The 26,313-nt window shown below is 46.7% G+C and overlaps 1 protein-coding gene across 1 annotated transcript in view; it reads left to right on the top strand.

Moving 5' to 3' along the window:
* The window catches only part of LOC141264330 (maternal DNA replication licensing factor mcm6), a 467,762-nt gene that overhangs the window by 346,656 nt on the left and 94,793 nt on the right, over window positions 1–26,313 (top strand). The gene's annotated exons all lie outside the window — the stretch shown is intronic.

Below are 26,313 nucleotides of genomic sequence, written 5' to 3'. Positions count from 1 at the left end.
AATTGTCCTCTTGGTGGAGACAGGGAAGTCTTGGCTGTTGGCAGTCTGGCACACATGGCTGATTTTGTTCCGCTGCCTTTCCCGTGACCTTTGTGTTGTATGCATTTTGGGTAACAGTAATTACTGGTTGGTCCCACTTTGAGACCTACGCTACAAAGAGACCTTTCTAACTTTCCTTCCTGTGGTGGAAAGGTGTAATAAAATGTTGCAGTACCAGAAGGCCCTGTTGAAGAATTATTTTAAAAAAATTCCCATCTGACAACGCTGGAGGCAGAGGTCACCGTTTCTTGGACAATCAAGGAGTACAGGCGAGGATAGACAAACCAGATGCAGCAGAGGCAGGGAACACTGTCAAAGGTCTGGGACCATTTTCTCAAGCCCTGATGCCCGGTGTACTCTGACAAAGGGGGACAAGTTTTGGAAGATGCTGAAGGAGTACTTTGCTGACCAGAACAGTGTCCTCAGTGATTCCTCTGTGTCTTTCAACTATTGGGTATCCAAGCTGAACACGTGACATGAACTGACTCTATACACCTTGGAGGTCTTGGTCAGCCCTACCTCTAGCGTTTTGTCAGAGCGGGTTTTTAGTGCAGCTCGGGGTATTATAACTGATAAGTGTCAGCGTTTTCAGTTCACAGGCGGATGCACCTATCAAAATGGGCTGGTTTGGGCCAGACTTCTCAACACCACCAGATGATAGCAGCTGAACATAAACTCAAATCCAGTGTGTTTTTATGGAGAGTCTATTCCCATGCACCCCTTGAAACCCAGAGATGGGTAAACTTTTCAGGATTTTATCTATTTTATGTGATCCTCCTCCTCCTCCTTCTCCTCATCCTTCACAACCGTATCACCAAGGTGACCACCATAAATGTTTTTCAGCCCACGCACTTAGTGGCTCGGCATTACCAGTCTAGGAGAACCCACTCCATAATAGGAATTTCTCTTTCCCCATGACGGCACCACGGAGAGAGTGGATCTGCCCTTCAAGGACAGGAAACCTACAGATAAAAAGGGCAGCACCTCTCTCCCGCATCAGTTGGTTTCCTGTCCTTGACAGGGACCTACGGATGGAAGTTCCTAGGAAGGAATGACGAAAAAAAGGAAATGAGAACTTACCAGGCCCGGCCAGACCGGTTCAGGCAGCGGAGGTTCCCTGCCTCGGCTGGTGCGGTGTCCAGTAGTGCCACCGCTGGGGTCAGCGGGCCTCTAGGGTGGCAGGGAGACTCGACACAGCAAAGAACAGGATCGCCGCGGTCTCCGGTGGCGTCGAGGCCCAGGTGGTGAGTATGGCGGAGCTTCCGGGGCTCGGGTTAGTGAGTAGGCCTGAGCCCCGGGACCCGGGCCGGAGGCTTGCCTGGGCTTCGCGAAGCGCGCGCGCCGGACGACTGCCTGGAGAAGTTTCGGAGCATCTGAGCGCGCACGCCGGCGCTCTCCTCTGACGCAAAGTGACGCGGGGCACGCACGCCGAAAGTGATGTGGGGCGCGCGCGCCGGGAGTGACGCGGCCGTGGGTCCCTCTGGGAAACTGCCCGCATGGGGGGGGGGCGCTCCCCTCGCTTATGGCTCACGGCGGTGGCCTAGCGGGGGGGGGGGCACACCTGATAGCCGCAGGTGCCAGCCCAGAGGGGGGGACCCCTATAGAGTTTAAATGGCCAGGGAAGCACAGGGGAAGTGTTTCCTGGTATTCTCTGGCACTCTGCAGCTATGAGTCCCTGCACCCCCACTCACCATCGCCTCAGAGGGAGCGTATGAAAGGATCCTCCAGCGGCCCTTCATGGCAACACTGCCTACAGTGCTGGCCAAATGTATTGGCACCCCTGCAATTCTGTCAGATAATACTCAGTTTCTTCCTGAAAATGATTGCAATCACAAATTCTTTGGTATTATTTTCTTCATTTAATTTGTCTTCAATGAAAAAAAACACAAAAAGAATTGTCCTAAAGCCAAATTGGATATAATTCCACACCAAACCTAAAAAAGGGGGTGGACAAAAGTATTGGCACCCTTTGAAAAATCATGTGATGCTTCTCAAATTTGTGTAATTAACAGCACCTGTAACTTACCTGTGGCACCTAACAGGTGTTGGCAATAACTAAATCACACTTGCAGCCAGTTAACATGGATTAAAGTTGACTCAACCTCTGTCCTGTGTCCTTGTGCGTACCACATTGAGCATGGAGAAAAGAAAGAAGACCAAAGAACTGTCTGAGGACTTGAGAAACCAAATTGTGAGGAAGCATGATCAATCTCAAGGCTACAAGTCCATCTCCAAAGACCTGAATGTTCCTGTGTCTTCCGTGCGCAGTGTCATCAAGAAGTTTAAAGCCCATGGCACTGTGGCTAATCTCCCTAGATGTGGACGGAAAAGAAAAATTGACGAGAGATTTCAACGCAAGGTTGTGCGGATGGTGGATAAAGAACCTAGACTAACATCCAAACAAGTTCAAGCTGTCCTGCAGTCCGAGGGTACAACAGTGTCAACCCGTACTATCCGTCGACGTCTGAATGAAAAGGGACTGTATGGTAGGATACCCACGAAGACCCCACTTCTTACCCCGAGACATAAAAAAACCAGGCAGGAGTTTGCCAAAACTTACCTGAGAAAGCCTAAAATGTTTTGGAAGAATGTTCTCTGGTCAGATGAGACAAAAGTAGAGCTTTTTGGGAAAAAGCATCAACATACAGTGTATAGGAAAAAAAAAGAGGCATTCAAAGAAAAGAACACTGTCCCTACAGTCAAACATGGCGGAGGTTCCCTGATGTTTTGGGGTTGCTTTGCTACTTCTGGCACTGGACTGCTTGACCGTGTGCATGGCATTATGAAGTCTGAAGACTACCAACAAATTTTGCAGCATAATGTAGGGCCCAGTGTGAGAAAGCTGGGTCTCCCTCAGAGGTCATGGGTCTTCCAGCAGGACAATGACCCAAAACACACTTCCAAAAGCACTATAAAATGGTTTGAGAGAAAGCACTGGAGACTTCTAAGGTGGCCAGCAATGAGTCCAGACCTGAATCCCATAGAACACCTGTGGAGAGATCTCAAAATGGCAGTTTGAAGAAGGCACCCTTCAAATATCAGGGACCTGGAGCAGTTTGCCAAAGAAGAATGGTCTACAATTCCAGCAGAGCATTGTAAGAAACTCATTGATGGTTACCGGAAGCGGTTGTTCGCAGTTATTTTGGCTAAAGGTTGTGCAACCAAGTATTAGGCTGAGGGTGCCAATACTTTTGTCCTGCCCTTTTTTGGAGTTTTGCGTGAAATGATCAATGATTTTATTTTTGCTTCATTCTCTTTTGTGTTTTTTCCTTGCAAACAAATTAAATGAAGAGAATAATACCAAAGAATTTGTGATTGCAATCATTTTCAGGAAGAAACTGAGTATTATCTGACAGAATTGCAGGGGTGCCAATACTTTTGGCCAGCACTGTAGGTGACGGAGGAAGCGGGCGTTCTGGCAGGTCTTCACAACGTGGCAAGGACTCCAGCGCGGCGTCAGCCTCTATGAAGGAACCGGCTACTGGAACGGGTTCCTCTTCAAATCCGGTATTCCCTCTTACTACGGGTCGGTAAGTGATCTTCGTGAAAGCTCACTTGTAACTTGGGACCCCCCTCTCTTTTCTTCTTATGGAAGGAAGAGTACGGGCAAGTCCAAGCACAGGGCCTGATCGCTTTGCGCAGCGGATCTGCCCACTACATGGCGAAAAAGACTGTGCAACTCATGCATCGAGCAAACTATCTATGAAGAGACCCCTAAGTTTGCCTCCGAACTCAGATCCCTGATTAAATATCAGGTGGAGGACACCTTTAAGTCCCTGCAGACAGGGGGGAAAAAACAAGGGAAAACTAGACACCTATCCCCGGTGTCGGAGTCCAGTGGTTCAGACGAGGAGGGAGTAGTCTCCGACTCGTCGTCCTCGTCGTCTTCATCGTCTTCAGGGGACGGGGGTCGTAGCTGTTTCCCTATAGATGGAACCGATACCTTGATTAAGGCGGTTAGGTCTACTATGGGGTTCGTGGATCCTCACCCTAAAAAGTCTATCCAGGACATAATGTTTAGTGGCCTAGGACAGAAGAAAGAGATCCTTCCCTCAAGTACATTCTCTGATTAAGAGGGAATGGAGAAAACCAGAGAGGAAAGGGTTGTTGTCACCCGAAAGGAAATACCCCTTTGAGGACCCTGTATGCTCCTTCTGGGGGAAGGCACCTAAAATTGACGTTGCGATAGCCAAGGCCTCTAGAAAGTTTTCCCTGCCATTTGAGAACATGGGGGTGCTTAAAGACCCTATGGATAAGAAAGCGGACTCCTTTTTGAAAGGAGCTTGGGAGGTGGCAGGGGGGGGTTAAAACCCGCGGTGGCAGCCACATGCACGGCCAGATCTTTGATGGTCTGGCTAGACCAACTAGAAGCGCAGTAGAAGGATAAAGCCTCAAGGGATGATATAATAGACTCCATCCCAGTGATGAAGGGCGCAGCGGCTTTTCTGGCTGATGCCTCAGCCGACTCTATCAGGCTGGCAGCTAGGGCTGGGAGTTTTTCAAACGCAGCTAGGCGGGCCCTCTGGCTCAAATGCTGGCCAGGCGACCTCCAAATGAAGTCTAGGCTGTGCTCCATCCCATGTGAGGGGGAATTCTTATTCGGGTCTACTCTGGATGATATCCTGGACAAGGCCGGGGATAACAAAAACCGCTTCCCGGTCCTCTCCAGTACTTCTTTCAGGAAATCTTTTCGGAGTAGGAAATTTATGCGAAGGAGACCCCCCAAAGACCAGGACATTTGGGAGGACAGGAGGCAGAGGAAAGCCGAGGGATTTATGTTTAACAGGCCCCCTAGTGACAATGGGAAACCCGCCCAATGAAAGGCAGCCCCAGGTGGGGGGGAGGCTTCTCCATTTCATCTCGGCCTGGGAAAAGATATCAAACGTTCGCTGGATTTTAGACCTGATAAATTCAGGGCTAAGATTCCAGTTCCTCTCCACTCCCCGTCCAAATTTCATAGTAACCCCTGTGAGGTCTTCAGAGGTAGAGCAGTTAGCTCTAGAACAAGAGGTTCTAGGCCTAGTGGACAAGGCAGTCCTTCGGGAAGTCCCAGCTCAGGAGGTAGGCGATGGGTTCTACTCCCCCTCTATTCCTCAGGAAGAAATCGGATGGAACATTCAGGACTATTGTAAATCTAAAGAAATTGAACTGGGTTCTGAAAGTTCATTCGTTCAAGATGGAGTCAATAAAAACATCTGTGAAATTGTTGTTCCCAGGCTGTTTTATGGCTGTCCTGGATCTGTAGGACGCATATTATCATGTCCCCATACACAGAGACTACCAAAAATTCCTGAGGGTAGCGTTGCCAATAAGGGGCTCAATAAGGCACTACCAATATACGGCTCTCCCCTTCGGGTTAGCAATAGCCCCAAGAGTCTTCACAAAGGTGGTGGTGGAGGTTATGGCCCATCTGAGGGAGAGGAACATCCTAATAGTCCCATACCTGGACGATCTACTCATTATAGGCAACTCGTTCAGCCATTGCATGGACCATCTAGCAAAAGTCATGGGTTCCTTGACGAGTTTAGGCTGGCTTCTGAATCTGAAAAAATCCAGGCTGGAACCAGATCAAGTGCAAGAGTACTTGGGTATCCTGTTAGATTCAAGGAGTCAGGAATGCCGTCTCCCGGCAGAGAAAATCCAAAGCATGATGGCCCGAGTGTCCCATGTGAAGAACCATCCTGATATGACACTGAGGGGAGCAATGGATCTCCTTGGCTCCATGACTGCCTGCATCCCGGAGGTCCGCTGGGCTCAGTTGCACTCCAGGGGCTTACAATGGGAGATCTTGTGGGTGGAAAGGTCACTAAGAGGGCACTTAGAAGGTCGGCTGACCTTATCAAAAACTTTGCTTTCCCTGACATGGTGGACAGAGGGCGACAATCTAGGCAGAGGCGTCCCATGGACAATACCAGTATCTCAGATACTAATGACGGATGCAAGCCCCAGGGGGTGGGGGGCTCATCTAAATGACCAAGTGGCTCAGGGGGTCTGGTCAAAGGATTTGGAAGGGGTATCCTCCAACATGAAGGAGCTTCTGGCGGTGAAGTATGAATTTCTACACACGCTAAGTGGGCACCACGTGAGAGTTTTTTCAGACAACAGGGTAGTGGTGGCATACCTAAATCACCAGGGGGGTACCCGGTCCCATTCTCTTCTACGGGTGTCAAGTTCCATCCTCCGAGTAGCAGAGAACAATCTAGAGTCTCTATCGGCACTCCACATAAAAGGGACAGAAAATGTCACGGCGGACTTCCTGAGCAGGACCCAGCTGAGACAGGGCGAGTGGGAGCTGAACCAGCTAGTGCTCGACAAAATCACGAGGGTTTGGGGACACCCCTCCATAGACCTATTCACCAACTGGCAAAACAGGAAAGTGGACACGTTCTGCTCGATCGACCCCAGGGGGAACCCAGCGGCGCTAGATGCCTTCTCGATCCCATGGAACCACCAGCTAGTGTATGCCTTTCCTCGGATTGCTCTCATTCCGGCTGTTCTGAGGAAGATCAGGGAAGACGAGGCAAACATGATCCTGATCGCCCCCTTCTGGCCAAGGAGGCCCTGGTTTTCCTGGCTGAGGATAATGTCCACCTCCGACCCCTGGGTCCTTCCGGAAGTTCCGGATCTGCTGTCCCAGGGGCCAGTCCTTCACCCCCAAGTAGCAAACCTGCACCTGACAGCTTGGAGTTTGAGAGGGCGCTCTTGAGGGATAGAGGGTTCTCCCCCAATTTAATCTCCACCTTACTGCAGAGTAGGAAACCCGTAACTACCAAACTCTACGGTAAAACCTGGAGAAGATTTCTTTCTTTCACGGGGTCGGAAGTAGTGGGGGAGGCCCCCATTACTGCTATCTTGGAGTTACTTCAAAAGGGGTTGGAGCAGGGGTTGGCCACAAGCACTCTGAAGGTTCAGGTGGCGGCGCTGGGAGCTCTATATAACTGTGACCTGGCGGGGGATTGATGGGTCTCCAGGTTCATCAGGGCATCCCATAGGTCCAGGCCCATCCCCTCCCGGAATGCTCCTCCTTGGGACTTAAATCTTGTGCTTTCGGCACTGAGCAGGTGTCCCTTTGAACCTCTAGCGGATGCATCTCTTAAAATCCTGTCCCTTAAGACGTCCCTTCTAGTAGCCCTCACATCGGCACGTCGGATTAGTGACATACAAGCCTTATCAGCAGGGCCCCCCTTTACGCAAATCCTAGAAGATAGGGTGACACTTAGGACTGACCCAGCGTACCTTCCTAAGGTGGGTTCCCTCTTCCACAGGTCACAGGAGGTCACCCTCCCTTCCTTTTGTTCAGACCCAAAAAACAAGGGGGAAGAGGCCCTTCACACCTTAGACGTCAGGAGTAGTGTTGAGTAGTGTTGAGCCACCCCCGTAGTGTTCGAGTTCGGTTCGGTTCGGTTCGTCGAACACCCGTGTGTTCGCCGAACTGTTCGTCGAACACCTTCGAACACCGTTAAAACCAATGGCAGGCAAACAAAAACACATAGAAACACATAGAAAACACCTTCAAAGGTGTCCAAAAGCTGACAAACTGCTCAGAAGACACAACTAACACATGGAAAAGTGACAAGTACATATAGTCATGCGAAAAGAAAAGAGGTGGAGGAGTAAAAGGAGGGGGAGACACAGATATAGGCATGTCATGCCCTTCTAAAATCCAAAAAGTGAGAAGCCGAGACGGCCAGTCCGCTCCTGCCCGTGCCACCTCCGTGTCGCCGGGTTTGTGCCAGAGCCGCTGTGAACCCTGACGGCCAGCCCCCCTCTCCCAATACTGGTGCCTGTCCGCTGGTGGGTCGAGAGAGCCCCCCCTGTGGTGGAGGCAGCTCTAAGCTTTTTAATTTAAATTGTCCCTCTAATTTGAATGAATACACTTTAAATCCATTTACAAGGATCTATTGGAGGGCAAGTCTCATGCCAGCAGCCGCGTAATTCCAGCTCCAGTAGCGTCCACTAAAGCTGCTGCAGTTAAAAAGCTTTTATAAGGATCGAGCTCGGCTGTCCACCGCAAGGCATCCTAGTGCCAGTCCCAGCCCCTATGCCTTGGGGTGCCTCCTGATGCTCTTCACTAAGTATCCCGTGGTCCCGAAGCATTTCCTTTGAAAAAATTAAGTGTCCAAACTACAGGTGGTGTAGCTTGCTTAACAGCCGGGATAATCCGCTGACTAGCAGACACTGCTACTAGGCACAAAGTATTTCCTGGGCTAGATGCAGTTAAAAATTTGTAATTAGATACTCTCGTTGGATGCTGAGAAAGCATTCCATAGAGTCTCCTGGCACGCCATATATGATTCTCTTAAAAAGCTTGGGGTAGGGGTCTAGGGGACCCTTTTATAGCCGAAATCACGGCCCTGTATCACAATACGTCACCTAGGCTGAAGATAAATGGAACTGTAGCACCGAGGGCTCGGTTGCTACAGACGTATTGCACCTCACCCAGAGGTGTGATATCTCGCTCTCAGATAAGGATGGAGTGTGGATCAGGACCCGACACCTGCATGCATTACACCACATTGCCGTGGGGCAGGGCGACCAATATGCCCCTGAGATGGGCACGACAGTCCCTGTCCCTGGCTGGAGTGGGGGGAGGGAACACTGAGGAAGGGGAACCCTGCAGTGCAGGAGCAGGGAGGAAGCAGTTCCTGGGTGCATTGAGAAGGGAGTATAAAAGGTGGGCACCATCTTAGTTCAGTGCAGAGAAGTCTGAGCAGAAGTGGCAGGGAGCAGGGGCTCTGCATGAGCTCTGCTCCGGAGGCGGGCCTAGTAACAGAGGCCCAGGCCTGCAAGAGGGAGAAGGAAGGAAGAGGAGCGGAGAAGGCTCCAGGAACGAGGAATGAAGGGATCCCAGGGGTGCGGACGGGCGAGTCGCCACCGCACGCCCGAATCCACCTGCGTGGAGGGGTCAGGCCAAAGGGGGAGACCGGTCCCCGAACTAGTGGAGGCAGGAAACGACCCTCAGCTAGAAACCGGAGGCTCTGACATTTTATGTGGCGCAGCCCCTTGCTCCACCCGCTAGGAAGGCACCACATAGGGTCAGGGAAACTGGCGCCAAGTTTACCAAGAGGAGGCCCGAGGCAGCCGGACAGAAGTGTTGGTAAGAAAGGCCAGACAAAGGACACACAAAGGGGGTCCTGTGAAGCGCTCCAAAGTTATCTGGGAGTTGTCTGAGCCCCTCACCTGGTGAGCACAGTACGACGTGGGCAGCCGTTACCTGCAGAGGTGGTCTGGATAATAAGAACTGTGAGTAAAGGCCCTGAACTGCATCACTGACTCCGTGTCGTTACTGCTGCTGCCCTGCACCATCACCCCCATCCTCCGCATACACTGTCCTGAGGCTATACTCCTCCCGTGGGGAGTTATGCTACGCTCTGCTGCACCCACAACACCAGCCTTAGCGGTCTGCCCTGTAGCGGCGGTTCACTCTGACCGCAATCCACGGGTGGCGTAGTCGGACATTTAAACATCAAAACCACATAAATAGTTCCGCCACTGGTTTGACCGCCCTGAGCCACGGAACCGGATCGCCGCCACGAAGACTACAACCACCAGCATCCACCAAAAAGGGTCCGGCTCCGGGTGTCCCAAGGCCCAGGGGGTGCGTCAGAACATTTTCATCACCTTTCACAATCACCAATGGGACAAGGCAGGGATGTCCTCTGTCCCCTCTCTTATACATCCTAGTGACGGAGCACCTGCTCTCATCAATTCGCCATAACCCCAATATTAGGTGGATTGAGGTGGGAGGCACAGAGTACAAGTGCTCTCTATTTGCTGATGATGTCCTAGTATATATCACTCAATCACATATATCCATCCCTGCTGTTATGGCTGAAATAGATCACTTTGTTACATGGTAAAATTTTAAAATCAATGCAGCGAAGTCTGAGGCCCTCGATGTCTCCCTCCCTAAATCCATATAGGATTCCATCCAGTCCAACTTTCCCTTTGCCTGGCCCTCACAGGGTATCAAATACTTAGGAATTCCTATTCATAGAGACCTCTCCCATCTATGTTATCTTAATTTTGGGCCCTTTATTGAACAATTCCATACAGACCACGGTTGGCAAGTTGGAACTGTGAGATTCACTACGTGCACCACTGGTATTTTGTGGAAAAGCACATGTAAGATTCTGCAACAGTCTCTGCTGATACTCCTGCATGCGTGCATCCCTTTCTATGGCAGGAATAATTTCTGCAAATTTACTTTTGTACCGGGGATCTAACAGTGTGGCAACCCAGTAGTCAGGATTATTTCTAATTCTCACAATTCGAGGGTCATGTTGCAGGTAGTGCAGCAAGAAGGCACTCATGTGTGTTGCGCATCCAGGAGCACCAAGTCCCTGTTGTGTTGGTGGCGAGGTAACAATCATGCTTCCTTCCTCTGTCCTCTCCCCCCAACCTCGCACAACAGAAATGTGATCAAGGTCTCCCTCATCTGATGAGTCTTCCATCAGTTCGTCCTTCACTTCTTCCTGGGCTCCTGCACCTTCCTCACTAGTTTGGCTGCTACCATGCGCCCTGGTAAAATCATCTCCCCCACCCTCACATGCCTGCCGCCCTGGTGCTGCCGACCGTCTGTACCTTGCAGATGTTAGCCCTTCCGCATACAACTCCTCCTCCTCTACTTCCTCCACCTCCTCTTGTGCCACCACCTGACTCCGAATTCTGTTTAACATGTGCTCCAGCATGTAAATCACCGGAATAGTCATGCTGATAATGGCATCGTCAGCACTAAACATCTTCGTCGCCATTTCAAAACTGTGCAGAAGGGTGCATAGGTCCCTGATCTGAGACCACTCCTCCAGCGTGATTTGCCCCACCTCTGAATCTCGTTGGCCCAGGCTATACGTCAGAACGTATTTCACCAGGGCTTGTCGGTGCTGCCACAGTCGCTGCAACATGTGCAGAGTTGAATTCCACCGGGTAGGCACATCGCATTTTAGCCGGTGAAGTGGCAGGCCCAACGACTTCTGTAGAGATGTAAGTCGCTGAGCTGCGGGATGCGAACGGCGGAAGTGAGCACACAGCGACCGTGCCCTCTGCAGAAGGCCATCTAGTCTGGGATAGTGGGCTAAAAATTGCTGGACAACCAGGTTCAACACGTGAGCCATACAAGGCACGTGTGTGACATTGCCCCGGCGAAGGGCCGCACCCAGGTTTGCAGCATTGTCGCACATGGCCTTCCCTGGTTTCAGGTCCAGTGGAGACAACCATTCATGAAATTGGTTCTCCAGAGCTGACCACAACTCCTCAGCTGTGTGACTCACATTTCCCAGACATTTCAATGTAAAAACCGCCTGATGACGTTGAGCCCTACTGCCAGCATAGTAAGGAGGTGTGCAGGATCCCTTCTGCGCAGTTAGAAAGCTTGTGGCATGACCAGACAGGCTTTGGGTGCAGGTGGAAGACCGAGAGGAGGTTGAGGAGGCAGAAGCAGTGGAGGAAAAATGACATAAAGAGGATTGACGCACAACTCGTGGGGACGGCAAGACTTGGACAGCAGCCCCTTGTCCTGCTGTCACCATAGTTACCCAGTGCCCAGTCAGCGACATGTAACGCCCCTGTCCATGCCTACTCGTCCAAGTGTCTGTGGTGAAATGCACCCTGTCACACCCAGAGTTTCTCAAAGAAGCGGTGATGTTGTGTGCGACATGCTGGTGGAGCGCAGGCACACCTTTCTTTGAGAAGTAGTGCCGACTGGGCATCTGGTACTGGGGCACTGCGACGGACATAAGGTCTCGAAAATCCTCTGTGTCCACCAGGCGGAAAGGCAGCATTTCTGTAGCCAAGAGCTTGCAGATGGTGAAATTCAACCTCTTAGCTTTCTCATGGCTAGGAGGAAATGGTCTTTTACTTGTCCACATCTGAGGGACCGAGGGCTGGCTATTGTGCTTAGACGGGGTTGATAAGGGTGTCCCCGGCAAACTGCCGGTCTGTGAGGAAGATGCAGGCGGACATGTTAGGTTGCCTTGATCCAAAGGTGGTGCTATCGATGTCGGACAGCGCTCAAGACCAGCTGGTGTTACCACCTCCAAAGAAAATGATGACCTGCCAATCACGCTGGCTGTTGCGGGTAAAGAGGTGGCAGGTCTGCGCCCCAAAACAGGTGTGACTGCTGTCCCCCCAGTCACAGAGGATGAAGAGGCCGCGGATGCACAAGATATGGCAGACGGTGGTTGGCCCGGCCGGCTAGACCGCATTGTAGCACACTGAGCTTCCCACTGCAACTTATGCTTCATGTCCATGTGCCGGTTCATGCATGAAGTACTCAAACTATGTATTTTTTGGCCTCTACTTAGCTTTTGCTGACAAATGTTACAGATAACACGAGTTGGGTCATCTTTATCGATCTGAAAAAATGCTCAGACTATGCAAGGCTTAGCACCCATGCGACCTGAAGAGCCACCACGACTTGTGGTGAGAGGCAGAGTTGTGTTTGAGGATGCAGTTGTTGACGTGCTTCCAGTACTACGTCTCTGTCCAGGAAGGCGCAACCTGACCTCGTCGTCACTAGCATCTTCCTCCACCTCCTCTGCTGACCTCATCTCTTGGCTGACTGTGGGTTGACAGTAAGTGGGATCTCCGACCTCATCATCATCACCCTGTGCGTTATCACACCCGTCGTCCTCAGAGCCAACCTGTTCCTGCCCTGACAAAAAACTAAAGTTGTCGCTCCAATCAGGTATTTGAGTCTTATCATCGTCTTCCTCATTGTCTCCACCAACAGGAGTTACAGTTTGGGAATGAGGGTCTACATTATGGTCAGAACCTTCTGCGTCTGGTCCTGGATCCGACTCATAAAGATTCTGGGCATCAGTGCAGATCATTTCCTCGTCTGGATTCACAGAAGCGCTGGAGTCGACCTCTGATTCCCAGGCTATAGTATGAGTAAACAGCTCTGCAGACTCAACCATCTGTTCTACCTCATACTCAGACGGGCAGCTGGAGATTTGGGAGCTGTGAGGAAGCAAGTGCGATTTGGGTGACACCTTTGAGGACTGGAGTATTTGTGATGTTGAAGTTGATGTGGAGGAGAGCCCACTTAAAGGAGCACTTGATATCCGTTGAAGCACCTGCTGTTTTTGTGCCTCATCTGGAATTTGTAGCGATTGGCGTGGCCGTAAGAAAGGGATCTTATCACATTGTCCGCTAAAAGAAGTAGACATTTTAGTTTGGCTGGAAGATGGTCTTTCTTCTGCACCTACCCCACGGACACAACCTTTTTTCCCCTTCCCAACACGCCTATTCCCCTTTCCACCAGCAGCAGGCCTTTTTCCACTCATTTTGGTGGTTAACTAATTCACAACTCTGGAGTTGTTTGCACAAAAAAACAATGGATGGTAACCGAGCAGAGCTGAGTGGCCAAACTGTGGTATTAGGCCAAAACTATTGGCTGGGTTAGATGCAGAAAAAAATTTATTTTTAATTTGCAACCTGATGGAGGTCAGTATAGATGGACTAATAGAACAAGTCCCACACACTGTTAGAAGCCCAAATATTTTTTCAGAGCTAGATGCAGAAAAAAATTATATTCAATTTGCAACCTGATGGAGGTCAGTATAGATGGACTAATAGAATGATGCTATGCCCAAAAGATTTTACTTCACTAGGTGCAGTAAAAAAATTGGTATTCTATACACAGGTGGTATATCTTGCAACACAGATAGGCTACTCCACTGACTAACACACTCTGCAATAGGCCAAAAAGGATTAGCTTTGCTAGATTCAGCCAAATGCTGTGAAAAAAAACTTGCACAGCACTGGCACAGACCTGCCTGGCAAAAACTGATAGGAACTGATGTAACCTAGTCCTGAAAAGGACTCCAATTACAATTAGTCTTTACTCCCACAATCTATCTATTTAAGAGCGCAGACCTGCCTGATAAAAGTCGTAGGAAATGCTGTAACCTAGTCCTTAAAAGGACTGCAATCACAACTATTCCCTACTCCCAAGCTATCTGTATATTTGTGCGAAAATTGGCTTGAAATTAACAAGGTATAGCGCACACAGCAACAGCGGTGCCGTCTAACACGCAGCTGCAGCAGTGAGAAAATGGTGGCGACGGGGAAAATGGCTTGGTCTTATAGGGCAAGGACATGTGACATACACTGCCAATCACACATGCCCTTGCTTGTGTGAAAAAAAGCACTTCGCTCCGTGTGTGCGCTGCTGATAGGCTGACAGATTGCACCTCCCCACTGCAAATGCGGGAAAGAGAAAAAAAAATGGAGATCTTCATTGTTCCTGCAGAGATCCATCCCCTGCCCCTCCCCCCGCCCCGCTGTACACTCAAACTGCGTATTAACATTAATTTTCATCATTACTGAGAAAAAATCCAGTTATGATTTTGGTGCACGAACAGTTATCGAACATAACCTCGAACAGCCGAATTTTTCTCAAATTGTTCGTGTTCGCCGACCGGCTCGAACACCGCCCAAAACAGCTCGAATTTGAGATTGGCGAACAGTTCGAGTAGAACAACGCTCATCTCTAGTCAGGAGGTGCATTATACAATACTTAGAGGCCACACCAGAGTGTAGGAAGGATAGGTCTCTTTGTGTGCTTCCAGGGATCTCGGAAGGGACGGAAGGCTTCCAAGAGCACCCTGGCAAGGTGGATAAGGGACGCCATCTCCCTGGCTTACTCATCAATCGGGTAAACCGTGCCTGTGGGCCTAAAGGCTCACTCAACTAGGGCAGTGGCAGCCTCCTGGGCGGAGAAGGCTGGGGCTTCTATCGAACAGATATGTAGAGCGGCGACCTGGTCTTCTCCTTCCACATTCTTTAAACACTACCGGCTAGATCTAACCTAGTCTTCAGACCTTACCTTTGGCAGAAGGGTTCTGGAAGCGGTGGTCCCTCCCTAATCTTCACTTCTCTGCAAATCTCTCCGTGGTGCCGTCATGGGGAAAGAGAAAGACGTAGTTACTTACCGGTAACGGGATTTCTCGGAACCCATGACGGCACCCGTACATTCCCTCCCTTCACACATGGGTGTGCACATTTGCTTGTTGCCTTTGTTTAGTCACAGGGTGTGTCTGGCAAGCTCCTTTTTAAAAAAAAAAAATATATATATATATGTGTGTGTGTGTGTATGTATATGTATATGTATATGTGTGTATATATATATATATATATATATATATATATATATATATATATATATATATATATATATATATATATATATATAATATATATATACACTAATATATATATATATATATATATTAGTGTATATATATATATATTAGTGTATGTATATATATATATATTAGTGTATGTGTATATAATATATATATATATATGTGTAAAAATTTGTGTTACTAACCTGGCGGTCCTCTTGGTGCTCTTTAAACCAACTGATGCGGGAGAGAGGTGCCGCCCTTTTTATCTGTAGGTTTCCTGTCCTTGAAGGGCAGATCCCCTATCTCCGTGGTGCCGTCATGGGTTCCGAGAAATCCCGTTACCTGTAAGTAATTTGGTATTGGAGTGCATCCTAATTTTTGGCAGCTCTTGCACATACTGCCTACGCAATAACAATGAAGGAGACCGACTCCTTAATCCCTTTACCCCCAAAGGTGGTTTGCATGTTAATGATCAGGCTAACTTTTACAATTCTGACCTCTGTCAATTTATCAGGTAACGCTGGAACACTTCAACGGATCCCACTGATTGAGTTTTCTTGTTACATATTGCACTACATGGTAGTGCTAAAAAATTTTCAATATGACTCGTGTTACTTTGTCAAAAAATTGGAAATTTGGTGAAAATTTTGCAATTTTCAAACTTTGAATTTTCATGCCCTTAAATCAGAGATACAGTACAGACCAAAAGTTTGGACACACCTTCTCATTTAACGATTTTTCTATATTTTCATGACTATGAAAATTGTACATTCACACTGAAGGCATCAAAACTATGAATTAACACATGTGGAATTATATACTTAACAAAAAAGTGTGAAACAACTGAAAATATGTCTTATATTCTAGGTTCTTCAAAGTAGCCACCTTTTGCTTTGACTGCTTTTCACACTCTTGGCGAGCTTCAAGAGGTAGTCACTGGAAATGGTCTTCCAACAATCTTGAAGGAGTTCCCAGAGATGCGTAGCACTTGTTGGCCCTTTTGCCTTCAGTCTGCGGTCCAGCTCACCCTAAACCATCTCGATTGGTTTCAGGTCTGGTGACTGTGGAGGCCAGGTCACCTGGCGTAGCACCCCATCACTCTCCCTCTTGGTCAAATAGCCCTTACACAGCCTGGAGGTGTGTTTGGGGTTATTGTCCTGTTGAAAAATAAATGATGGTCCAACTAAACGCAAACCAGATGGAATAGCATGCCGCTGCAAGATGCTATGGTAGCCATGCTGGTTCAGTATGCCTTCAATTTTGAATAAAGCCCAACAGTGTCACCAGCAAAGCATCCCCACACCATCACACCTCCTTCTCCATGCTTCACGGTGGGAACCAGGCATGTAGAGTCCATCCGTTCACCTTTTCTGCGTCGCACAAAGACACGGTGGTTGGAACCAAAGATCTCAAATTTGGACTCCTCAGACCAAAGCACAGATTTCCACTGGTCTAATGTCCATTCCTTGTATTCTTTAGCCCAAACAAGTCTCTTCTGCTTGTTGCCTGTCCTTAGCAGTGGTTTCCTAGCGGCTATTTTACCATGAAGGCCTGCTGCACAAAGTCTCCTCTTAACAGTTGTTGTAGAGATGTGTCTGCTGCTAGAACTCTGTGTGGCATTGACCTGGTCTCTAATCTGAGCTGTTAACCTGCGATTTTTGAGGCTGGTGAATCGGATAAACTTATCCTCAGAAGCAGAGGTGACTCTTGGTCTTCCTTTACTGGGGCGGTCCTCATGTGAGCTAGTTTCTTTGTAGCGCCTGATGGTTTTTGCAACTGCACTTGGGGACACTTTCAAAGTTTGCCCAATTTTTCGCACTGACTGATCTTCATTTCTTAAAGTAATGATGGCCACTCGTTTTTCTTTACTTGGCTGCTTTTTTCTTGCCATAATACAAATTCTAAGTAAAGAAAAACGAGTGGCCATCATTACTTTAAGAAATGAAGGTCAGTCAGTCTGAAAAATTGGGCAAACTTTTCTAAAGGTGTGGTGAGCACCCTGAACCCCCAGGTGCTTCACAGAATTATTATAACATTGAGCCGTAAAAATATAATAATAATCATTTTTATTTATATAGCGCCAACATATTCCGCAGCACTTTACAATTAAGCGGGGACATGTACATACAATAAATTAAATACAAGGTAAGGCAGTTTAAACGGTTACATTAGGAGTGAAGTCCCTGCTCGAAAGCTTACATTCTACAAGGAAATGGGTGGACACAATAGGTCAAAAGTGCTTGTTATTTCAGGTCTGGCAATTATAATTAATAGGGATTTTCATATAAGGCTGCATGATCTGGTCATCAGCTCGTATGTTTAAGTGCAATAATCAAGTATTGAGTGCAGTTATTGTGTACATGGAGGATGTAGAGACAGATTAACAGTAGGGAGCAGATTCTGAATAATATTTAGGAGGGAACATGGGAAAGTTAGTTTACTGGATATTTGAGGTGGTAGGCTTGTTTTGAAAATATCAAACTTTTTCCACAAAAATGATCTTTCAGTCCCAAATGTTATATTTTCACAAAGGTAAGCGGAGAAAATTGACCCCAAAAACTGTTGTGCAATTTCTCCGGAGTATGACAATATCCCATATGTGGGGAAAAAACACTGTTTGGGTACATGGCAGGGCTCAGAAGAGAAGGAGCACTTGTGTGACTTTTTGAACGCAAAATTGGCTGGAATCGAAAGTGGGCGCCCTGGTTGGAGAGCCCCTGATGCGCCTAAAAAGTGGAGACCCCCCACAAGTGACCCCATTTTGGAACCTACACCCCTCAAGGACTTTTTAACAAGGTGTACAATGAACATTTTGAACCCAGAGTTACGATGCAGAATTTGATAACATCAGGTCATCATATTGAATAAGTTGTCATTAGTCTTGAGTGCAAGTGCTTGCTACTTGATTTTGCATCGGGTACTTGGGAATGCATCAAGTATCGTGGGTGCTCGAGTGACATGCTTGACTCTCCGCCCCACATATTTCACGGTTGTTAGACACCCAAAAATAAACATGCGGGGATTGCCTGTGCATGACAGGCAATCCCCGGGTGTTTATTTTGGCTGTATAGCAGCCTCGAAACATATGGGGTGGAGACTCGAACATGTCACTTGAGCACCCGTGATACTCTGTGCATACTCGAGCACCCGATGCAAACTCAAGTAGCTAGTCGCTATATCGTCATCGTTTTTTTTTCTTTACTTTTGAAAAATATCCCAACCCTGACACGAACCCAACCCTAGAATTTATTTTTTATGCTGTTCCTCGTGCGGTTAAAGTGACTAGACAACTTTATTCCTTGGGTCGGTACGATTACAGCAATACCAGATTTATATTGGGTTTTTAGGTTTGGCAGCTGACACACACTAATAGATGCTTTTTTTGCAAAGGCTAATTTTTGCAATCATTTTTCCATATTTTGTCCGACAGTCATGTAAGGGCTAGTTTCTTTGCGGGACAAGTTGACGTTTTTATTGCTACCATTTTCGTGCAAATGACATTATTTAATCGCTTTCTATTCCAATTTTTGGAAGGCAGAAAAAACAAAAAACAACATTTCAGGAATTTTTTTTTTTTTTTTTTTATGCTTTCCGCATGTGGTAAAATTGATAAAGCAGCGTTATTTTTTGGGTCAGTGCGTAATAATATTTAATTATGTGTACAGTATATTTTTTTATTTTTTTGGATTATTTTTTTTATTTTTTTATTTCTACAATCTTTTTTTTTTTTTTTCACTTTCTGACACTTTTACTTTTTGTCCCACTATGGGATTTTCATTTTTGGCATGATCATCGCTTGCATAGTCATGACGACGTTGAGTCATCATGGCAACGATCGTGACCCTGCGCACACTGCGCAGGGTCTCCAGTCCAAGGTAACAGGGGCTCTGTTACCTCTGCCTGATCCCGCAATCCTGCGATCGGCTTTGATCGCAGCATTTTGGGGGTTAATATGCCTGGAGCGGTGCGGTACCGCTCCTGGCACATAGTACCGGGTGTCAGCTGTTAGAATCAGTTGACACCAGGCGGCAACTGCACCCCACAGCCTCTGTGCGGGCGCGATCGGTGAGGCATAATATTTACCTGGTCATTAAGGCCCAGGTCACTGGTATGTATTACGCCTCACGTCAGAAAGGGGTTAATAATGGAAGATAATTTTTTTTACTGGGGCCCTCCACTACGTCTCTTCAAATTGGTATTGGAGTGCTTCCTAATTTCTGGCAGCCGTTGCACTTTCTGCATAAGCAATAACAGTATAGGAGACCCACTCCTTAGTAATGGGAAAGCCCATTCAAATCTATTCTATAATATTAACTCTTTTCAGAAATTAGTGTGACGGTGAGCTATCGTACTATGGATAGCGTATTATATGCATCCAGACATGGATTATTGCCTTACACTCTTGTTGCAAGCAATCAAAGAAAAAAAATTGTATTCCCTATTGATACTGCTGTCACAGCACCTGTCCCTATTCTAAATGTAGCAATCATCAGCTGTAAATGAGTGTTTGTTTATTCTGGTCACATACATCTTACACTGTCTATAATTTGATTGTTTTTTTCCAAAAATCATTGAGAGATTCATGTTTTTTAATACAATCTACACTTAGAAATTCATCAAAGCAGACAGTGTTGCTTGTGTTCCTCCACAGTTTGCTGCAACATACAAAAAAACTTTTCGAAGCCTGTTAAAATCCATTTTTTATTCTACAATATTACCACTTCAGAAGCTTCCAGTGCTTTGTTTCCATCCATTTCTGGGTGCTTCTTGAAGTATGTTTGGGGTCATTGTCCTACTGAAAGACCCATGACCTAAAATGCAAAGCCGACTTTTTGACACTGGGCACTACACTGTGACCCAAAATCCTTTTGGGAATCTTCACATTTCATGATGCCTTTGTACACCGTGAAGGCACCCAGTGCCAGAGGCAGCAAAACAACCCCTAAATATCTTTGAACCTCCACTGTATTTGACTAGAAGAACTGTGTTCTTTTATCTGTTCATTACAATTACAATAAACAGTTGAAAGATGTGCGTTAGCAAAAAGCTTTATCTTGGTCTCATCGGTCCCCAAGACACCTGCTGGCCCTCTAAAAATAGTGGAAGCTGCCAGCTGGCACTCTATATAAATTGTGATGGCCACCTGCTGAACATTCAAATTTCAAACTTTACAGAATATATATGAATAAGAAAATTTGACCACCTCAGATGGATACGTTATATTGCAGTAGCAATATACGGCTATGCAAAGCACAGCTGGTTGATGGTCCTCTAACTGTAATGAGGGCCGACTGTTGGCCCTTTAACAATAAGGGCCAGCTGATGGCCCTGTAAAAATAGGCTTGGTGACTTTCAGAGTCTCTTTTGTAAATAAAACAGGATGTGTCTGAACATGTCTCACACACCACATGGCCAGATAAGGTAGTAAAATGTTAAAATGACATTTACTGGTGAATGTATTTTTCACTGTTGAAAGCAATGCAAAAGTGCATCAAAAACACTGTGAACATAGCCCTAGGTGTGGAGGAGCATTTTTGTTTTTGGTTATTTATTTTGCCTTGGATACAAGTCATTACCCTGGAAAGGATGTTCATTAACATTTTTTCCTGGAAAATCCATTTTAGCTTTGTTTTTGTATGTTTCATTGTCAGTCCATAAAAGTGGCGTAATGCCTCTGACAACGTTGTTCACAGCAGTGACCTGGGATTCAAAGATGCTTCCAGGAGATGCTGTTCCCATGTTATGTCAGCATGGTTTTCCATCAATTTGACCAATTTTTACGCCCCCTCTATACCTGGTGGGGGGGGGGGTGGCATCTGAAAAATGCTTGCGTTTCCCATTGACTTGCATTGTACTCGTTACTTGGGTCGCGCTCCCGAGCATTACGATTTACTCGACCCGAGCAACACGTACCCGAGTATTTTAGTGCTCGCTCATCACTAGTAAACATATCTGCAATGGAATGCTGAAGTGGAAAAGGGGGGAATGCACCATATAATAAATTAAGGTACATATTTCAATATATATTGGCGGATTGTCCGAGATTTATTTACAGAAGAGCAAAGAACTCTGGGTAACATTGTAGTCCCTTCTATTAAAGCAAGGCTGAGTACAACAATACATTCTAGGGTGAATCCTAGTAACTTTTTATCAACAAGTACGGGCTTTATCCCATGTGGTAAATGTGCTTGCTGTACTCATATGAAAATTAGAAAAGGTCTACGAACTACTTTCTCTGACTCAAGCGGCACACAGTCATTTAACGTTAAAGAGGCCATGTCATGTCATATGACGGAGGTTATATATATGATCTGGTGCCCATGCAATAAATTATATATAGGCCGTACCAAAAGATGACTATAAGAGTTAAAGAACACTTGGACAATATTGACAAGGAATACAAGGGGCACCCCCTGTCTCGCCACTTTGCCGAACACCATAATCGATCTTGTATCGGCATACATATTTGTGGGATTCTAAGAGTCTAACAGAATTGGAGGGCTGGAGATTTTTTAAAATGAACATCAATGGTTGAATCAAAATGGATCTTCACACTAGACAGTTTGGCTCCCAAGGAACTGAATCATGAGATCAAGATGTATGCTTTCCAATGAATTAGGATACAAAAACCCCTATTCCCCCAAGTTTCGGACCAATCCCCATTGCCCTTCCCCCTCTCCCTTCTCCTCTCTCTTTTTTAAAAAACAACGTAGCAATACATAAAGTAATAACCTTAAGAGAGTAAACAGTCAAAAATATTAAATAAAAATATAGAACATAGTTTTTATTTATTTATTGTTATTGCATATGGAACATTAATTGCTATGCCACTCTAGTCCCATTTTAATAGTAGTCCGACTTTTACTTGTATCCAACAACTAGGGAGAGTATAGGCATCAATATTGCCACTGGGTGCTAGGGAGATGGCAGAATATGCAATCCACTAGCACCTAATTTTTAAGGAAATTATAATAAATATTTTAATATCCTAATCTTAGTATTTTTCACATAAGTTAAGATTAGATTTTTTATTTTTATTTTATTTCATATTATTTCAAATTAACCTCATCGTGCAGTAGCCAGTTTTTCAGTATCAGAGCCTCTTTGCTTCACCTTGGCTATGGGGTTTCACAAGTTTTCCATTATTATGAATCACCATCTGACCCTGCATGCAAGTCCTAATTGGTAAGGCTATATAACTTAGTTTTACTTGGGTGGGCCTCACCCTGAAGGACAGAGCTTCCTTCGAAACGCGTCTGTCTTTATGGCCTCTCCAAGGTTCCGTTGCCTTCCACCAGTGACGTTACTACAACCACACCCCCTGCAGTGTCGGCAAGCATCGCAGCTTCCAGCCGGAGAATGCTGCAAGCAGAGTACCATCTGACACGCACAGAGAGGTGCATCTCTGGGAGGACGCTCCCGTAACTGACTTCTGCTGCAGGACTTGCAGATGGAACCACATGCCAAACTGGGAGATGGACTCAGCGACATCAACAGGTATCCCGGTGCTTGTAATTTAGCATCTAGTTAGTTATATACAGCGTGCCCAATGCTAGGGTTCTGGTGACACTTGGGGGTCTTGGTTCCACGGACTGTACTTATGGTTATATCCTTCACGGCTATATCCTCATATACCCTCCAAGGAAGGAATCACATTGAACTTGGTAAAGGGTAATGCAGCCAGAAACAGATCCAGGGGATATTCACTATACAATACAAAGGATCCAGGGGGATTGTGGGGATCTTGTTGCTGTAGTGTGGCTGAGGCCAAAGAGACAAGTGATGTGTTAACTGGATCTGACAGAAGACAACTGAACAGGATTCTGATCAGGAGAGAAACTAAGCACAGGTCAGATAAACTCCCTGAACTAACAGTGCAGAGTATTATCAGGCAGGAAGATGAGGACTGGAAGGAATTGTGTGTCACAGGGATCATCTCCCTCATCAAACCCTCCCCTCCCTCCATCCATCTCCATGAAGGATAGAGAATGCTGTGTACTATTGTGTCTTTGTGAGGAAAGGCCTGTGAAGGAAAAGCCTGTGAAGGAAAAGCCTGTGAAGGAAAGCTAGTGAACCAACACCATCACGTCTTATCCAAAGACCACTGACAACTTCTGTTAGTAGACGGGCTTACTCTACTCCCTTTCTTTGGCAGCCGCACAGTGGTACGCCTTGTTGATGAGGGCCAGAAAGAGCATGTGGTCCAGTGGATGGCAAGCGCTGCTTCAAGTGGCCACTCCTCCTATTAGTCCATCTCAACATCACACACAGTACAGTTCACAAAGGTGGCACCCCAATTACCCTTGCTTCCCCCGCGTCGCAACTGTCCAACTTCCCAACTGACTGTAAGGAACTACAGATGGGTGTGTCGGCAGAACTGTTCATGCATTCTATGCCATAGGCATCAGAAGTGTACTCCAAACATTCACGGAGTCAAGAGGAGAAAAGCATCTGCACCGATGCCCCAAATTTTTTTAGGTTGGTTTCGGGGCAGGACAAAATAGAGTCCGAGCAGCTTCCTGACCCTCATTACCAGACGTTAATCCACGGCGTGAGGTGAGCCGGATGAGACTCGGATACCTGAGGGTCATGCAGACTGTACTGTGTTGTCAGGGCAAGAAGAGGAGAAGGGGGTGTCTCAGGCTGAGGAATGGGATAACACACTGGATGATGAGGTTGTAGATCCCACTTGGTGTGAACCCATAGTCACACAGTTGAGTAGCTCATCTAAGAAGGTGGAGGAGGAGGAAGACTAGGAGGTTATGTTGCGCCCTACAGCGCAGACAGAGTGATGCAACCACGACGAGCACTGCATCCTTAGCCACAATTGTGGCAGTGGCCAGCAGCAGTTTCTGGTCTGCGGCTCGCAGGCGCAGTAAGGGTCGCCTAGCTTGGGCTTTTTTTGACACTGCAAAGGATAAGCCAATTCACATTATCGGCTAACTCTGCAAGAAAAAGCTCAGTAGAGGGAAAAAGTGCAATAATTTGATTACTACATGCATAAACCTTCACATGCGCAATCAACATGCGTTACTCTGTCAATCTCACTGGGATAAAATGGGGACCTCAACTACCATCAGCCGCCCCATCAACCAGTTATGCTGCTTCTTCCTCCTCTGTTGCCTTGCCAAGTATTGTCACGCAGGTCTCTGACCACAGAACCTTTTGGTTTTTTACCAACTCCAGTCAGGCTGAGTGAGAGCCTGTCAACTGTAATGGAGTCAGACATGACTGCTGTTTTTGTTTCACAGAGCACACCACATCTTTCTCAATCCACCGTAACATCTCCGCCTGCTCCTCACTCACTGTCCAGCAGTTTGTCCGGTTCACCCTATTCCACACTCTCTCAGTACTGCAGCCAGCCCTCGGCCCCGCAGTTGTGGTCACGTAAAAGATTGTTTCATTCTACACATGAGAAAGCTAAGAGGTTGAACTCCACCATCTCCAGTCTGTTTGCCACAGAAATGCTGCCTTTCCGCCTGGTAGATAAACAGTTTCCGAAAGCTAATGGCCGTCGCAGTCCCGCAGTACCAGTTGCCCAGTCACCATTACTTCTCTAAGACGCACTGTGTAAGGTAAACTCTTCTGCTTTATTCATGCAATCTTTAAAACTGGTCATACCTGTACCGGTGGAAGCTTGTTTGTCACAGGAAACGGCCATCGTCCTAACGTCTGATCCATGACCCGCTGCCCCGCATCCTTGTTTTTAAAGATTTCATGAATAAAGCATTAGAATTTTACCTCAGTGTGCCACCTGTTCATCTCTATGTTGCTTCATTCATGAGCACTATTGCTTTGGTGCTGCACCTGTAACCAGAGGTAGCCATGCTGCTGACTCAGTCCAAGACTCCGGAAAGAGGTATGAGCTGTATGCGTAGTGCTTGTTTCTGAACTTTACTTGCATTTAACCACTTCTCTAAGACAGCTGTGCCTGCGCTACACCAGCTTGTTAAAGACCACATTACCTGTTCCTTGACTAAATCTGTCTGCCAGGGTGCATTTCACCACAGACACCTGGATGAGTAAGCATGGCCAAGAGTGTTACAGCTCACTGACTAGGCCTTGGATAACGCTGGAGGCTGTGGGGGCAGACAGGGAAGGGGCTGCTCCACAAGTCTTGGAATCCCCAAGGCTTGCAGAACAAACCTATGTATTTCACACTTCCTCCACTGCTTCGGTCTCCTCCATCTCCTCTAGGAACTCCACCTGCGCCCTCAACATCTGTCTTAATGATAACTTTCACAAGTCCCACAATGGTATCCCATATGAATAATAATAGTGATCACATATAACTCCAAACATATGATATAAAAACAACTTGTATATTGGAAATAGGTCCAAAAAACAAGAAAATGAGATTGCAAAATCATAAAATTTAACTTTTATTGAAATAAAATTACAACACTAAAAAGTGTAGCTAAAAGAATACACGAGTATACTTCATGTAATAGGTATCGTCACAAAATGACATTCAAAATACTATTCAAAAAATGCAACACCAGGCATAAATAATGGTATGCAGATATTTATGAAAGATAGCTACACTATACCATATCACTGTTTTTATAGTTGCAAAAGCAATCCTATGTTATCTACATTGGCATAAGTGGGCTAAAATAGCAAAGAAATAAACTCTAAATTGTGTGTGAAGCGTATAGAGCCATAGTATTCATTACCTGGTGAGCTAATGGACAGCTGATGAATGTACGTGCGGGACGACCTACCGCTCCTGAATGTCATTTTGTGACGATACCTATTACATGAAGTATACTGGTGTATTCTTTTAGCTAAACTTTTTAGTGTTGCAATTTTATTTCAATAAAAGTTAAATTTTATGATTTTGCAAGCTCAGTTTCTTGTTTTTTGGACCTATCTATTTCCAATATACAAGTTGTTGTTATATCTGTCTTAATGTGACACGCTTTCCAACAGTGCAGAACTAATGCACACCACTTCTGTACTGCGCAACCAGGGCTCACCGCAATCAGGCAGTGTTAAAATTTAATATGCCTTGGAGATCGCAGTCATACAGCTGAGGAGTTGTGGACAGCTCTCCAGGCTGAGTTTGAGAAATGGCTGTCTCCGCTGAACCTGGAGCCAGGGAAGGCCATGTGCAATAATGGTGCAAACCTGGTGGTGGCCC

This window comes from Phyllobates terribilis, unplaced genomic scaffold (assembly GCF_046119375.1).
Source record: "Phyllobates terribilis strain yellow unplaced genomic scaffold, ASM4611937v1 Scaffold_4__5_contigs__length_816908805, whole genome shotgun sequence".
In the NCBI taxonomy this organism is placed as follows: domain Eukaryota; kingdom Metazoa; phylum Chordata; class Amphibia; order Anura; family Dendrobatidae; genus Phyllobates; species Phyllobates terribilis.
Note: the sequence above shows the minus strand (reverse complement) of the source record. Positions and strands in the feature narration are given on the sequence as shown.